Genomic DNA, 17,784 nt, shown 5'->3' on the forward strand with positions numbered 1-17,784 from the left:
GAGTGGACATGAAAGATGCAGAAGATTTCTTGCCTCTACTAGGTAAAGAGAGATACACTTAGAAAAGAATTGGAATGTCACCCCTACCGTATTCTTTTCCAGAAACCTCTTCAGTGCTCCAAATCCCATTTGCCCAAAGATTTGTAAGAGAAGAGGGAGAAAGCTTTGCTTTCTACACAGCAATTTGGTTTGATAACTTGTCTCTGAGTCTCTGAGTGTGCAGAAACAATCAAATTGAATGAATTCACCTTCTTTCTATCCTTTTTGGCTGGGTACAGTTAACTTTATTGATGATGCATGACAAGGCAGGGCTCCCTAAGCCCCTCCCCTGCTTCAGGGGGTCTGGGATGGAAACTGGAGGTCAGGACATTCTCAGTGTGTTGAGTACTCAATCTGGGGCAAGGACTCCCCAGTAGCTGAGGGCCTCGCTTCCTCTCGCTGGGGCTGGTGATCCAGGGGGATCTTACTCCTTGGAGGCCATGTGAGCCGTGAGTTCCACCACCCTGTTGCTGGAGCCAAATTCATTGTCATACCAGGAAATGAGCTTGACAAAGTGGTCATTGAGGGCAATGCGACCCCCAGCATTGAAGGTGGAAGACTGGGTATCACTGTTAACGTCACAGGAAACAACCTGGTCCTCAGTATAGCCCAGGATGCCCTTGAGGGGACCCTCCGATGCCTGCTTCATCACTTTCTTGATGTCATTGTATTTGGCAGCCAGGTGGCACGTCAGATCTACAACTGACACATTGGGGATACGGACGTGGAAGACCATGCCAGTGAGCTTACCATTCAGCTCAGGGATGACCTTGCCCACAGCCTTGGCAGTGCCAGTACAAGCAGAGATGATCTTTTGGGCAGCCCCTCGGTCATCACACCACAGCTTCCCAGAGGGGCCATCCACGGTCTTCTGGGTGGCAGTGATGGCATGGACTGGTCACGAGTCCCTCCATGATGCCAAAGTTGTCATGAATGACCTTGGCCAGGGGGTCAAGCAGTTGGTGGTGCAGGAGGCATTGCTGACAATCTCGAGGGACTTGTCATACGTACCACGGTTCACACCCATCACAAACATGGGGCATCCGCAGAAGGGGCAGAGATGATCACCCTCTCAACTCCACCTTTCAAGTGAGCCCCTGCCTTCTCCAAGGTGGTGAAGATACCAGTGGGCTCCATACCATACTCAACACCAGCATCACCCCATTTGATGTGGGCAGGATCTCGCTCCTGGAAGATGCTAATGGGCTTTCCATGGATGACAAGCTTCCCATTCTCAGCCTTGACTGTGCCTCTGAACTTGCCATGTGTGGAATCATGCTGAACATGTAGACCATGCATTTGAAGTCAATGAAGGAATCATTGATGGCAACAATATCCACTTTGACAGTTAGGGTCCTGGTAACCAGGCGCCCAATACAGCCAAATCCATTTCCTCTGACCTTCACCACCGTGTCTCAGGGTTGCAGCTGGCACTGCCCTGGAAGACGAGGCTGTCTGTCAAGTGGGAGGAGCAGGGAGCCACCTTCTTTCTTAATAGAACCCAAGTTCATAGCGTTTAAGCAAGATACAGATTTATTTTTATTTGCAATTTTTCTCTAAAATTCCCCACCCCCACAAACCCTACAACTACTGTTATTCCTTGAATTCCATGTGTTATTATCAGTACAGGGTTTTTGGGGTTTTTTTTAATAAGTCCCTGATTCTACTTTATTCATGAGGCCTCAGTCTGAGGTGGAGTTTTAGAAACAATCTAGAACCAAAATTAATTCTACCATTTTATAATTTGCCCAGTCAAATGCAAAAAAAGAAAGAAAAAAGTATATGATTTTCAAGTACTTTCTACACTTGAGACTAAAAACGGCAGTTTTTTATTTTCTTTAAGCAAATGCAGTTCTCTGGATACTTACTGTAAGAGGATTTTAGTCATTGGAGACATTTTAAAAAAGATCTCAAGCGAGAATCTTTCTTCACATTTTTTTTTTCAAAAGGATATTTGCTTTGGAAAATGCTACGTTTAGAAAAATTGTGCCTTGGATGACAACTGGCCCACAAGTTTTACTGTTTTTTGAGGGGGGAGAGTGGGGCCTTGGAGAAGGTTGGAGGCTGTGTGAAGGCCGTTCTATTCATCCACCAGGCAAGCAGGATTTTGGAGTTCATTTTCATTCATTCATTTTCATTCATTTGTGTATTGAAGTACATATTGAGTGTCTGCCATATACAGAGCATTGTGTTAGATGGGGGTATACCCGTGAACAAAGCACTTTCTTTGACCTCCCACCCTCTTTCACCAGGTATAACAGAGAATGACTCCCTAATGTCCTAACGCGGTAGTTCTCCTTGGGGGGCTGTTGCCTCCCAGGGAATGTTGAGCAATGTCTGGACACATTTGGGGTTGTCACAACTGGGGGATGATGCTACTGGCATTTACTTAGTGGAGGCCAGGGGTGCTGCTGAATACCCTACAATGCACAGGACAGCCCCCACCATAAAGAATTACCTGGCCCCAAATGGCAGCAGTATGGAGGTTGAGAAACCCTGGGCTAAGGCATCTAAGGTGTGTAATGAATTAACTTCTGGTTAATGGTTCTAGTTATGCTCCATCCCCAGGAGAACTGAGAAAATGGTAGCCTGACTCATTTGCTCTCAGACTGTCTTGTCTCATGGAACCCTCCCTGATGGAGAAAGGTTGGTACCATTGCCTCAGGGTGTGGTCCATGGCTGAGCGACATGAGCATCACATGGGAGCTTGTGAGAAATGCAGAGTCTCAGGCCCCGCCCCAGACCTGCTGAATCAGAACCTGAGTTTTCACATGACCTCTAGGCGATCTCGTGTGCACATTACAGATTACACATTACACATTACAGAAGCAGGGTTCTAATCAGACATGAAGCAGAAGCTTTAAGTGACGACTTTGATAAGTGCTACTTGTATGGACTGAATTGTGTGGCTCCCTCAAATCCATATATTGAAATCTTAACCCCCGATGTGATGGTGTTAGGAGGTGGGGCCTTTGGGAGGTGATTAGCTCATGAGGGTGGGGCCTCATGAATGGGATCAGTGTCCTTATAAAAGGGACCCCAGAGAGCTCCATGTGAGGACACAAAGATGGCCGTCTAAGAACCAGGGCTCCCCCCAGATACCAAATCTGCTAGTGCCTTGACCTTGGACTTCCCAGACTCCAGAATTACACACACACACACACACACACACACACACACACACACACACATTATGTAAGCCACTCAGTCTATGGCATTTTTGTGATAGCAGCCCGAGCAGACTAAGATAGCTTGTGGGGACAGAGCCAGGAGAGCGGTTTCCAGGCTCTCGGCCTCACGTGGAAAGGTGCTGGCTCGGGTAGCAGATGGCCATCAGCTGTAACCAGTTAGCCATTAGTCACTGATATAACTGCCATGGCTGAGCTAGCAAGTGTGGATTGCGGCTAGCAAGTGTGGTTGGCGGAGAAGCAGACGGCGATTGCGGATCGTGTGGATCCTGCTTCCTGTGTCTCCAACCCAGCCGTACCCATGCAGTGGTATGACTCCCCTATGTATGGCTCTGTTGTTGTTCCTTGTTGGCCTCGCCATATCCTGCGTTCTTGTGTGGGGAGCGGGACCAGAGACCCTGCATGATACAGCTACAGAGGGAAGACCTTCCCCAAAGCATCAGCCTGTGAATTGAGGGCTGGACAAAGAGCAGGAATCAGCCAGGACAAGAGGGTTCCTGGCAGGGAGAACAGCATGAGCAAAGGCTCAGAGGCAGGAGGGAACTGGTCAGTTGGAGGACCTGAAAGAAGATGCTTTGTGTTTAGAGCCCAGGGAGCCCAGAAGGGTAAGTGGAGCTGGGATGGGTGAGCTGAGCAGAGCACATGATACTTTTTGCTCGGAGCAAATGGGGGTGGCCCATTGGGCTTGATTCCAGGCCCTTGTCTGGTGTGACACAGGTAAGGATGTCATTTGTGGCCATGGGACCAGGTGAAGCCGACTTCTCAGCCCTTTAACATAGTGTTCTAAGCAGCTGAGCCAACTGGTCAGACCAGGGTCGGAATCTCATGAACGATAATTGTCCCAGGTGACCCACATCTGCCATGAGACAGAGCAAGAACAATGCTGCTGGGAAAAAAGACTGCCCCTGACCCCTCTGACTTAAGGCTACAGAGCCATTATGTTGATATATTTTTGTACAGATTTTGTGGTTTATGACACATTCTGGCAACGTTTAGATGCAATTTCAATGAGCCAGAATGTAGTACTGTAAACCTAAAACTGGATATCCCTTAAAGCCGTTAGACTCTGGCAGGAGACCTGCTCCCAATTACAGGAACAGTTTCCAACTTCACTGTTCTCGTCCTCGAAGCATTGAAAACAAAATCCATTTTTAATGAGGAAGTACTAAACACTTTGCATTCTATTAATGTCCCCCTCCGGGCAGCTAAGCTCCAGGACCCTTTACACACAAGAAATGACCCTAACTGATTGCCAGGGCAAGGGGTATCCCAGGGGTTTTGCTGCCCGTGCAAAGATGGCGACTGAATGAAGTCGTTCTGTTCTCCTTCGCGTTGATTCTGATCAGCGTGGGGCTAGTCTGTCAGGCTGCGTGGGAAACCAGAATCAAGAGAAGTCATTTTATCGCATAGACAGCATACACTTGGCTGCCTGACTCTTCATCCTTAGCATATTACTAATCTTACAAACCATCCATTATCCACTCGGTAACTTGGCCAACATCAGCGCCGAATGATGAGATCCAAGTCAGAAGAAGTGGGAGAAAGAGAGAAAGTACACAGATGAGCCAGACGGTTTTCCAACCTGTATGAACATGTTGTATTTACCAGGCCGGGTACGAAAGCCAAACTCTGTTCCCATTGTTTGTCTTCTGCTCTGGGCCTGGGTTATGTTTGGTGCAAACAGGTCAGCACTCCCCTCACTTCCATCTGATGATTGGCGTATTGTTTAGAGACGATGAGGGATGAGCTTGTGCTGTGGAGGAAGTTGGCAAGAAAGTTGAATTCTATAAAAAGCAACGCGCGGTCAGGATACGGTTTCCTATTCTGAGTCAAGGCAGAGAAGAGAGTCAGAAATTCCACCCCAGAGGGTCAGGACGGGCTCCAGGACCCTCTTGAATCACATCTGAAACATGTTCCCCCTGCTCCCTCCTCCTCCCTGTTCTTACAACTGGCCAACCGGGATTACACAATGTGCACTAACTTTATTCCACATGTGGCTGTTTCTTGTTAGCAGCCCATACCTTATTTTTTCCTGTGCCATGTCATCTCTCCCGATTCAGGTGAGTAATTTCATTTCTTAACCGGGGGATTCTGTCCACACTTTTGGCTGGACTACAAAAAAAAAAAAAAAAAAGTGTACTCAAACTTTTTCTGAAGGTGAGGACCTTGATGGGTCTTTTAACCTTGGAATCTTTCTTTTTCTGTCTGGACTCTTGCTTCCCCATTTTGAAGAGCACCGCTCAATAGGAACCAAAGGAAAGTGAACATTTGAGTCAATCAGTGGAATGGTTTCGGTCACCTGACACCCAACAACTGTTTCTAGAGGGTTTCGTTTTCTCTCCCCCCGGACTCGTGCGTTTTCATTTTTAAACTTAATTCACCAGATGATCGGGTGCTGTAAACCCAGCTTTCCTGTCTTCCAGGTGGGTGATACAGGATTCAAATCACAGCACGTGGCCTCAGCTTCTCCAACGCAGTATTTAATGGTTCTCGAGAACAATGTACAGCTTGAGTTCAGTTTTCTTGAGGCCCCGGGACTATGGATCCAGGTGTGGGCATTTTCTGGTCTTTCAAAACCTTAGAATGTTTCTCGGAAAACCCCCGAGTCATGAGCAGGAGTGAATTTCCCCACTGTTACCTTTCTCCATCACTTTTAGTTTTCTGGCCATGTATCAGAAACAGCAAACCTGCACCCCAAAATCCCTGTATAGGGTGAAACACGGGAGTGGCACACGTGATTCAACCACATCTGGAGAAAAACTGCCGAGCAATTCCCCTTTGGTCTCTGAAACTCCAGGGTCCCCTGAGCCAAAGGGAAATAGGACTCCTTCCCCGGCCTCCAGTCTCCCTCCGCCTCCTGCCCTGTTTTGCTTAGAACAAGCCTGAGCACGCCATGCCACTTCACCAGGCCTTGCCAAAATCCACGAATGGCACAGAGCTCACATTAAACAGATGGAATGCAACATACATGTAAAGAAATAAGAGCTCTGCCAGGAAAGTTGGCAGCAGCCCTGGAATGCTTTAAACAGTGTGTGTGTGGGTAGAAAGAGTGAGCCCAGTCGGCTAGGGTGCCTCATTCTCAAGAGCTGTTTCTTTTACAGCCATGACCTGTTTTGCCAGTCAAAATAAATACGGTGTTAAATGCCCCCTTTTACTGGCTCCTGATACCTTGGCAATGCAGTTTGAAATATGACCTGCTCTCATTGGAAAAATGTCCTTTTAACTGAGTGGAAAGGATGTGCCCCTTCGAGGCAGTAAGTAGGAGGGTCATGGATGGTGGAGCCTCCTGCACACAGACGCACTCAGGAAGTTGGAGCGGGACCGGCCACGGAGTCACGATTGCTTGGTTAGAAGTCACTGCCTTTGGAAGGTTCATTGCACACACAGAGAGATGCCTTGGGAGCTGGGGGCCGACACTTTCAAGGCTTTCTATCACCTTTGGCATCAGCAAGCAACAATAATGCGGCAGCCCAGAGGGCCTGGTTATTTCACAAGGCACCTCAAGAGAGCCAGGCCTTTCCTTCAGAAGGAAAAAGCAGTGCAACCAGGCACGTCCACAGGTTGAATCCCCTTGGGCCATTTCGCTCTGTGGGTTCCCCACGGCCACAGGCCACTCCACAACCATATCAGCGTCTTGGCACATGTGTGAGAAGCTAGATGGATTTGCCCAAAAGAGTCATAGCAGCCATTCTTCAAGCATTTTCTTCATACCTCGCCCATCACACATATCTTCTGAATCATCTTATTGTCTCATGAGGTAGGCATCTTACTACTCCTATTTTACATATAAAGAAACTGAAGTCCGTAAGGGTTGAGTCACTTGTCCACGATTGCACAGCTATTAAAAGGGAAGCTGGAATTGAGCCCAAGTCTGTCTGTTCTTCATGATCAGGTTGAATGAGCCCCGCGCTGGCTTCTGCCGAAACGATTTACAGCAGGAAACCTGCGGAATCATCTTCTTCATCCTCAGAACTGCCCAGGGGAGGCAAATTGTCACATTCTCCATTGAAGTTGCCATAGTGACTTTCTATGGCTGTAACAAATTGTCACCAACTGGGGTGGGGTGGGGGCTTAAAGTAGCATTCTCACACAGTTCTGGATGCCTGAGGTCAGAAATCAAGGGCTGTGCCCCCATCTGGAGGATCCTCCCTTGTCTCTCCCGGTTTTTGGTGGTTGCCAGCATCCTAGGCTTGTGGCTGCATCACTGGTCTCTGCCTCTGTCTTCACATGGTCTTCCCATGGGCAGGTCTTTTCTTCTTCTCCTTCTCTCTTCTCTCCTCTTTCCTCCTCCTCTCCTCTCCCCTCCCCTCCCCTCCCCTACCCTCTTCCTTTCCCATCTCTCCTCCTCTCTGCCTCTCTTCCTCTCCTCTCCTCTCCTAAGGACACTTGTACTGGACTTAGGCTGCTCAAATCCAGGATGATCTCATCCCAAGATCCTTTACTTAACTACACCTGCGGAGGTCATTTTCTCAATAAAGGTCACATCCTACCCCCTAGGGAGATGATGAGACGGTTTACCCAATAAGGGTCTTGTCAATTTTGCAGGCCTGCAGGGTTTATTATAAAATTTTAAAAGTTTTTGCCGTCTCCTATCCTCTTTTTGCAACAATGAGTATAATAAGAACACCAACATTTAAGGAACTCGCACCAAGTTCTGCCATTTGGTCCTGTCATTTAGTTCTCACAGGTTCTCTGCGATATAGACACTGCTCTTTCCTCAGTAGGAAAAGAAAACATGAGAGGTTAAGAGCCTCATCCAAGATCTCATAGCCAGGAACTGGTAAGGAGATGGGAACTCCCATGTAACTGACTCTGGAGCCCAAGATCTTAGGATGCAAAACTGGCTTTTCCCTGGAAATTTAGGGATTGGTTGGGAGGCCATGGTTTGGAAGGAAGTGGAGGTATGGTGCGATGGGACAATTTGTGCCATGGTTAGCCAAGACTTAGTCTTGGGTGGAACATCCAGAAAGGTTGAAAAACAGGCATTTTGATTGGGAAGGCAATCGACAAGTTGGTTTATCTACGAGATTGAGGACCCCATGCTCTCTCACACATGGCTGAAATTCCAGCAGAGAAACAGGAAGTTGGAGGCAAATAAAGAAGAATACCCATTTTTATTGTCTTCTGGATTTCAGTTCATTGACATCTATCAATGGTTGTGTCCTTATTGCAGGGAAAGATTTCACTTTTGTTGTGCAGTCATCTGACCCAGGAGACCAGGTAGGTACAAAGTGTAACCATGTCACTTGCCTGATTAAAATCCTCCTGTGGACGCAACAGAGGGAAATTGGAAAATGGAAGGCAAAATCAGAGCTGTGAGGATAGCTGCAAATGGCAAGTGACTTATTTTCCTGTTGTCTGGTGACCACATCTAGCAATTTGGGCTCCCAGGTGATCAAGATCCAATTTCTTTTTAATCCGAGCTGCTGATGGCTAAGTCTTTTGCAGATGTTGTCTCATTTGGGCTTCTCAACAAGCCTGTGAAGCCAGATCAATAATGAGCCGATCTGATGCTCAGGGAGGTTAAGTCACTTGCCCGAATATGCCAACCGGCAAGGGCTAACTAAGGTCACTCCAGGCTGCCTGAGTCCACAGTCTTAAGATTTTAGCTGCCGCAATCCCCCCTGTCCAAACCCATGTACTAAGAGTCCCCACTGTCTCCGTGAAAGGAAATACAGACAAGGGAAAGAGGAAATTCACTCGTTCATTTGTTCACACATTCTTTCATCCATCCACACATGTGTATCTGTTTTTTTTTACCAGGTGCCAGGAAAGCCAACAAGAAAATCCCTTCCCTCCTATGTGTGCAGCTGAGTCTGTGTGTGCCAGGCACCTTGGAACCAGAAGTCATGATCTCAGCCTTGAAAAGATGGAGAAGACGGGAAAGTGTATCAACTAATCTAGGGCTGCGTGAGAAATACTATTACAGAGCGATCAAGAGAGAAGAGGGAATCAGGGACAGCTTCCTGGAGGAGAATGCCCCTGAGTTGAGATTTGAAGGTGGAGGAGGGAGGTGTCAGCCAGAGAAGGAAGGGCTGGCCTGCATGTTAGGTGGTGGGTTCTGTAGGCATATACTAGTATGGCTATGCCAGGTAAATATTTGATTGCCTCCATATTGATTGGTGAATAGCCAGGGCCTGGAACCCACCAAGTACCCCTCTCCTCACCCTCTCTCACCTGGGATTTCATCTACTTTCTTGTAATGCAGGAATTAAAGGGTTAACACCTTACCAGCAGGAAGCTCCAGGGCTGGGCTCCTGTTCCAGCTCTTCAGTCCTTTCCAGTTGGTGCTGGTGCCATACTGGTTGTCACGCGTTTGAATTTTTCACTCCTTGGCCAGGGGGCAGTTGAGGAAGAAGGCACGGAGGTATGGGACATGCTGGCAGCCAGCAGGGCTGGAAAATAGGGAGCCACAGAAATGCTGGAGGTGAAGAAAACCGAGAACGGGCCTCTGGGCAAGAACCTTGTGTGACATGTGACGAAGGGTAATGTGGAGCCATTCGGGGGTTTTTAGGCATGCTGTGTTTTATTGACGTGTAATTACACGTCAATAAAATGCATTTTTCTAAAGCCTGCAGTTTGATGAGTTTTGACAAATGTTTTAACCCCATGTGACCATTACCCCTACCTCAATATAGAACATTTCTGTTCCTACAGAAATCTCCCTCTGTTCCATCCACAGGAGGCTTTTTAAGCAGGGGAGTTACATGGTTCTACTTGGCCATTTTCAAGCTTCCGTTTGGAAAACGCTTTTGCTTATTTCTTGAGCCCCTCTTGTGTGCTGCGCGCTGTGCTACCTGTAGAGACGAGGGGCGAGATACATTCTGGCGGGAAGATACCATTTGGGGATAGCAAAAGCTTCACGGGCATGCGATCAATAAAAACATTTGAACAAGGGGATCCATATTTTTATTTTGACCCTGGGACCAACAAAGCAATGCAGCTGGGCCTGATGGTATGAAGGTAATTAACAGGGAGGAGAGAGAGAGAGAGAGAGAGAGAGAGAGAGAGAGAGAGAGAGAGAGAGAGAGAGAGAGAGAGAGAGAGATCTTACAGGGAAGACCCTCTCAGCAGGAGTGGGGAAAGAAGCTAGACACGGAAAGAGTGAATGTCACAAGAAGGATTCGGTCCCCCAAAGTTCCCTTTCTAGGGATAAGCGCAGGGTGGTAGAGACATTTCGTCTCTGCCACTCTTCCTATAACTCTACCCACAGCACCAGTAAATGTATATGAGCTCAATTAATTACAATGACTAACACATTTGACAAGCCAAATATTAGCTTGCGAGACCTGAGCACACTTACAAGTATTAAGTACAGATACAAGCAATTAACAATAAGCTCGCTGGCATTATTATCTTCTAATTCACCGTTAAAAGAAAATCACACCTTAATCCAGAGCAAAATGAAAACAAAAGGAAAGCGAGACCTCTGCCAGCTCTAGAAATGCAGGTGATAGAACGAAGAGCGCTATGGTTTTGTGGATTTCAATTTGCACTAATGATGAATTAAATCAGCCTTCCTTTGCTGACGTCAAAGCCAAAAGCAGTGCCTGGGTCCCTGTTTCTCCCTGCTGAGGCCAGATGTCCGATGGGAAGCATTTGGCAGAGGGTTTATAGAGGAGGGAGACTGACGTTGGCATTCCCCTGGAAAAATCCATCTCTATCAGCCTCAGAAACGACCTTTTGTCTCATCTCTGGAATTTGGAGCAAAGAGAAGGTGAGTTGAAAGGAATCCAATTGTCTCTTGGCGATTGGTTCTTCTTCCTTGAAAGGCATTCTGGAGTTGAGCACTTCAATCGAAAACCCCCAAACAAATACCTGGGCTGTGATGATATCGCCAGTAAATATTTCCAAAGCCAGGGACTGTAGAAACAAACATTTTTCCGGGCTGGTGTTGCCTTTCCTGCACTATGAGAAAGAAACTTTTGGAATAAATTACAAAGCGTGGCACTAAAATCTCTATTTTGGTCCACACGATGTGACTGTGCTGCTTTGGGCTTCCCAGTTCTCTGGAAGGTGCAGAAGCCCCAGTCTCCGTCGTGTTAAATCCTCGTGATCTTTGGTTGCCCTGTAACTCACTGCAAATCACACGGGACCCATGATAGTTTCCCTCTCGCTCACTGTCCTTGTAGGCCCTGATCCACCCCTGCAGGGGAACACACCAGGTCCACCTTGGTAATGGTCGTGCCCACCGTTATTTTGTTCTAACTACATGTGGGCTCTGTGATAAGAGCTTTGCTGAATGATCTTATTTTATCCTCCCAACAGGAAATGGCGTTGGCTCTGCCTTCAGAATGTATTCGGAACCCAGCTATTTCTTACCACCTCCGTGCTACCACCCTGGTCCAAGCCCCCATCTTCTGTCACCTGGATTACTGCGTATGCTCCTAATTGGCCTCCCTGCCGCTGTCCTCGTCTGTCTGTGGTCTGTTTTCAACACAACAGATCGAATGATACTTTTGAAATACAAATCAGCTCAGGTCAAAAACCCACGAGGGCTCCTTATCCCTTCAGAGTAAAATCCAAAGTCCTCACCAGGGGCCCACAAAATCAGCTTCTGTCGTCCCTCACGGGCACTCTGGTTCAGGTACACCCATCTCCTGGCCTTTCTGTGAATTTGGTAGAACAAAGCGGCCCCAGGACCTTTGCACTACCTGTCCCTTTTCCTCCCAGATATCTACATCACTTATCCTCTTTCTTCCTTCAAGACTTTGTTCAAATGTCACCTTCTTGGTGGGACTTACGCTGATCTCACCATTTAAAATGCAGCTTTTCCCTCGGCCCTTCCATTCTGTTTTTCTCATAAAACTTATCACGGGCTAACTATTAGGTTGGTGCACAAGTAATTGCGATTTAAAAGGTTAAAAATAATTGTGAAAACTGCAATTACTTTTGCACCAACCTAATATCTTATAATTATTTAGTATGTCTATTATTTATTGTCTGTCTCTCCCCACAAAGGCAGGGAGTCTAGTGTGTTTTAGCCAGTGTTGGTAAACAGTATGCGTTGCATAGTAGATGTACAATGTTTGTTGAATGAGCAAATGATCCATAAAGTATGTCCTATAATCGATCCCATATTACAGAGGAGGAAACGGAGGGAGTCAGAAGGGTTAAGTGGCTTTCCCAAAGTAAGTTAGTTATTTTCAGAGTTGGGTCTTGAATCCACGTCCTACTGACCTGAAGCAACTTAACTGCTATGTTTTACGGATTGCAGGTTCTCCCGCCTTAAGATAGGCTGATTATTGCAGGCAACCATTCAACAAAAGCCTACCTGGAAGGATCTGTTCTGGCACCTGGACAATTCAGGGTTAGTGTCATTATGCTTTGGAATAGTCAGAATTTGCATAGGTAGAGTCAGAATTGTTTAATTTCCACAAGTGTAACAGAAAGTAAAATGTGAGAAATCCCAGATGAATCATTTGATTAATGTATTTTGAATAACAGTTCCCCAATTGCTCATGAAATAGCAATATTTGGAATATTCTTGAAGAAGTGGGATCTCAGCAGATGATTTTTAAAGTCTAGATAAGGTAATTACATAGTAATTATCTTACCTACGTACTTAACTGCTTAGACTCAGGGGACGTAATAGAGAAATTTTTCCCACTCATAGCATGTCCTCCACGTCTGGAGACTTGCCTTCTGGGGTTTTCAAAACAAATATTGATAAGGTTAAACATAAACTTGCCATATGAGCCCACAATTCTACTCCTACGTATATATCCAAAAGAATGGAAAACAGGCGTTCAAACAAAAACATGTACAGCAATGTTCATAACTGCATTATTCATAATATCTGAAAAATATCCAAAATGTCCATCAACTGATGAAAGGATAAACAAAAGTGGTATGTCCATACAATGGAATATTACACAACCATAAAAACGGAATGGAGTACTGGTAAGTGCTACAACACGGATGAACCTTGAAAACATTTTATTAGCAAAAGAAGGCAGTCACATCAGGCCATTTATGGTATGGTTTCATTTACAGGAAATGTCTGGAATAGGCAAATTCATAGAGACAGAAAGCAGATTAGTGGTTGTCAGGCACTGGGGAGAAGGAAGAATGGAGAGTGACATTAGTGGGTATGCGGTTTTCTTGTAGAGCGATGAAAACGTTCTGGAACCACATAGTGCTTTTGGTTGTATAACATAGTGAATGTACCCAATGAACTTTACACTTTAAAATGGTTAAAATGGTACATTTTATGTTTCGTATATTTCAACACAATTTTTGAAAAAGTAAATCTTTAAATTCTGGCCGTGGCCAAAGGAGGTTTTGGTTTGGTTCTGATTTGGGAGGCAGGTAGCTAAGGGTGAGGAGAAGTCCCTTTGTGGCAACATAGACTAGAAAGAGCTATGACCTATCAGATGAGGCTACGTAACAGACTTGTATCTGTGACTTGATTGGATCGTAAGCATTGTAAGGTTGAGCCCTCAGAAATCGTGGCAAGCCTAGAGAAATGCTGTTCATACATGCCAGAAAGCCAATTCTTTATTTCCTTTTTTATTACCAAAACCATATACCCTTGTTGTAAAAAAAAACAAAAAAACAATCTAAATAGTGTAGAAGGGATGTTTCCCCTCTCACCTGCACCATTCCCACCTCTGGGTTTAGCCACCACCATCTACAGCTTGGTGTGTATCCTTTCAGACCCTTCTCTACTCATGTACAGACATCTACACATAAATAGGCACATCATTGTTGAAAGTTTTGTTTTTTGTTGTTTTTGTTTCACAAAAATGAACTCATACTATGTATACGCATACATTGATCTGCAACTTTTTTTTTCACTCAAGATCGTATCACAAAAATCTTTCCATATGCATACACACAGATTTACTTCTTTCTTCTTAATGGCTCCCAAGCATGGATGCATCATCATTTATATAACCAGTCTCCTCTTGTCGGACAATTATCTTGCCTGCAATTTTTCACCATCACAAAGCAGGTCGCGAGGAACACCCTGCTTGTACATTCTTGCATACTCGTGGGAGTTTTTCTGTGGGAGAGATTCCTAGAAGTGAAATTGCTGGGTTGGAGTCAAACCCTTTCCATTCTGTGACTTTTTAAGAGCACGTCAATTTGGGACACAAGTGTATATTGTCTCTGGCCTTAGGACAAAAGAGCTAGAACTTAGAGCTTGCGATCAGGCTTTGCTTAGCTCGGCGTTCCACCCTGCATCTTGCAACTGTAGCTATTTTCATTCATTTTATAGGCTCCCTGTCTCCAGATTGACTCCAGCAGAGGGAAAAGAAATCAGGTCCTTCTGTGCCATTCTTCAAACATTTAGAGGAAATTGATTTTCCACATGGGCTGTAGCCAAGGAGGGATGTGCCGGCACAGAAGTCCCCGCGACAGGCTATTACTACTAGCACTTGCAACAATTAGACTCAGCCCAACTTGAGATATTTTATTAGCGAGTGTAATTCCTCATCAGGCTAATATTGAGCAGATTGCCAAAAGCAGCCGCAATTCTAAAATAGGATTTCCTTCATAATCCCTTGTAAAGGGAAGAACTTGTGGAGACTTGAAGTGTCTGGAGAAAGAAAGCTTTTATTCTCCTGAGCAAGGACAAAAGGCAGTTGGTTCAAGAAGGTGATAGCTTGCCTTTTCTTTCCGTTCTTAACCTTTCTAAGGTGCTTTCTCATGGCATCAGCTGGGATGCTCTCACCTGCAAACAACAGAAATGCAGTCTCAAACCGGCTTCGATAATACGGTCATGTCATATACCTCTGAAACCTGGAAGTCCCAAGGTGAGGCAGGTTTAGGGTTGGTGGACTCAGCGTCTCAACCACGTCATCGGGAATCCAGGTTCTTTCCCAAAGTGGTTAAGAGCACTGGGTCTGGAGCCAACAAACTGTTTGGTAGTGAATCTCAAGCCCACCCATTAAAAGCTGTGTGATTTTGGACAAATGACTTAACCTCTCTGAGCCTCAGTTTTCTCCTCTGTGAAAAACAAGATAATAATGGTATACTATCTCATGGGGTTGTTGTGAACACTAAAGCCAGGGTGGGCAAACCTCTCTATAAAGGGCTAGATAGTAATATATTAGGCTTTGCTCTTGGCAAAGTAGTGGGCAGTCTCTGTCCAACTACTCAACTCTGCCGTTGTAGCATGAAAGCAGCCATAGACTATAGGTAAATGAGTGGGCATGGCTGTGTTCTAATAAAATTTTATTTATGGACACTGAAAGTTGAATTTCATATAATTTTCACGTGTCATAAAATATTATTGCTCTTTTTTTAAATTCAACTATTAAAAAATGTAAAAACCATTTTTAGTTCACAGGCCATCAAAAAAGATTGGGCCACCCCCTCCCCCCAAGCAAAAGCATATAATATATTTAGAGTAGTACCTTGCAACCTTTAAGTACTTAGTAAATGTTTGCTGCTGTTATTGGTGGTGGTGGTGGTGGTGGTAGTTTTGAGATCCACCATCATCCTCTCTCTGCTCTTCCCCCCTCTGTATTGGCTTCATCCCCAAGTCTGGTAGCAAGATGGCTGCTACAGTTCAAAGTGGGGCACCCATGAGGGAGACGAAAGAATATCGCTATGATAATTTGTGAGGCACAAGGTGATCTTTCCCCATCTGTCTCATATGTCTCCCCCGCCCCCCGTACCGTGTCTCAGTGGCCCGAATGGGGTCACACATCCTCTGTTGAGCCAATCATTAGCAAGGGGAGGGACTAATTGGGTCCACCTCTAGAGCTGGGGGTAGAGTCAGTTTGCCCTGAATCACATGCTGAATGGAAGATTGGGTGAATGCCAGACCCCAACAGGGCTTCTGTTAGGAACAGGGGAAGTAGAACATAGATTCCGGGTAGGCAACCAGCAAAGCCTACACCTACTCTTTCAAATCCCCATAAATTTATCACAAGCAGAGGATCCACTAATCCAGTTTATATATATCATCTTATAACAAGGACCAGCCTTTCAAAGATTTGAGCTGGAGAACATTTGGGCTGGAGAAGTTGGCTCTGTTGACCTTTAAGTCCTTCTAAATAGGCACTGGAGTCATAACTCACTGGATCTTAAGAATTGCAAACAACTTTATGACCCCTCATTTGGCTTTCACAGTTCCCTGAGGCAAGGACTATCATACTTATTCTACAGGAAAGAGCAGAAGTGACATGTCCAAGGGCACGTAGGTAAGCCCTAAAGCTGGACCTTGAACCTGGGTTTCTGACCTTCAGATTCCCCGCCCTTTTCTATCCCACGTCCTGGTTGCAGTGACAGCTGCTGCACGGGAAAGGTCTCTGGCCAAGAAGGTCTAGGTGACAAGGCAATCAAAGGGATTTTGTTGCGTCAACACAGCTTTAAAACCTGTGCTTTGGGTGAAGATGTTTAGGTATAACTCAGGATTTTCTCTCGAATATCCACAACTTTCATATATTACGAAATCTCAGGAAATGATAACAGTAACACTTGTTCTGATGGAATACAGACATGCCTTTCTCCGATCTCAAAAGGGAATATATAATTGTCCACGCATCTCTTTATATTTAAGTCATACTTGTATGTGTGCCTCCTTACATTTACGTCCATTTGGCTTACTGACCTGCAAGATGAGAAAAGGAAACCCTCCCCCACAAACAAAAGAAATTTGGTTGCATAAACTAAGTGTACCCAAGTGAAGGACTATTATGCCACCATTACCTTACAGAGGAAGAAAAAATAATGCCTTGAGAACATTCTAAAGATACAGTGTTAAGGAATAAAAGTAGGGCACAAAATTACATACAGAGATGCTATCAATTCTATCTTAAAGATGGTAGAAAAGATTGGCAGTAAAGAGACCAAAGCATTAACCAAGTTGCCTCTGGGTACTAAGGGCATGAGTGGTTTTTGTCCCCCAGCTTCTATATATATATATATATTTTTCCCCTGCACTTTCCAGTCTGTCTACAACGCTCATTTTTATGATCAAAGAAAAACATAAAGTCAAAGCCAGAGGAAGACTGGGTAGTTTCGCAAGCTAGGGTTTCTTATTATATAGACAGATCCTGGCAGTAAAGGACTTCATGAGGCAAACCAGGGCCATGTGCACAGTAAAGAGAGAAAAACCACATCTTGAAGGACGCACCTCCTCCCGAGGTAGCTGTGCATCCTCAGCACAGCTGGCTGACAGGGAGAAGAAGATGGACAGAATCCCCTGGATAGGTCACTGGAACTTCACAAGCTGTGTGTCTTTGAGCAAATTCACCCCTCTGACCTTCAGTTTCTTCATGTGTTGCGCGAGGATAATAATGCCTAGTACATAGGGTCAAACATTCTTTCAATCATATAACAAATTTGTACTGAATGCCTACTGTCCTAGGGGCTGGAGGTGCTACAGTGATCAAACGTCCCTGTCCTCCAGCACATTCATTCTAGTGGAGGAGTCGCGCCAGGAGTTGAGTTGCGTATCGGGGGAACAGCAAGTGTAAAGGTCCTGGGGCAGGCAAAACTTGGCACTTTATACCAGAGAAGGGTCTTATGTGTCTGGAGCTTAGCAAGTAGGTGGAGCGCGATAGCAGATGCGGAAAGGTAGGCATGGGCCAAGCTTTGC

General features: G+C 45.6%; 1 long non-coding RNA gene and 1 pseudogene across 1 annotated transcript in view; one reads left to right on the forward strand and one right to left on the reverse strand.

Annotated features, from left to right (window-relative positions):
• LOC109448612 (uncharacterized) overlaps nt 1–13,827 on the forward strand; it is a 57,550-nt gene extending 43,723 nt beyond the window's left edge. Inside the window, exons 5-7 of the long non-coding RNA XR_012492626.2 lie at nt 8,401–8,447; nt 8,991–10,944; nt 11,496–13,827. This is a non-coding gene — a long non-coding RNA (uncharacterized LOC109448612). The remainder of the gene's footprint in view (nt 1–8,400; nt 8,448–8,990; nt 10,945–11,495) is intronic.
• On the reverse strand, nt 451–1,832 carry LOC109448610 (glyceraldehyde-3-phosphate dehydrogenase pseudogene; annotated as a pseudogene).
• Nucleotides 13,828–17,784: the final 3,957 nt, after the last annotated feature.

This window comes from Rhinolophus sinicus, chromosome 9 (assembly GCF_057876585.1).
Source record: "Rhinolophus sinicus isolate RSI-liver-muscle chromosome 9, RSI-T2T, whole genome shotgun sequence".
In the NCBI taxonomy this organism is placed as follows: Eukaryota; Metazoa; Chordata; class Mammalia; order Chiroptera; family Rhinolophidae; genus Rhinolophus; species Rhinolophus sinicus.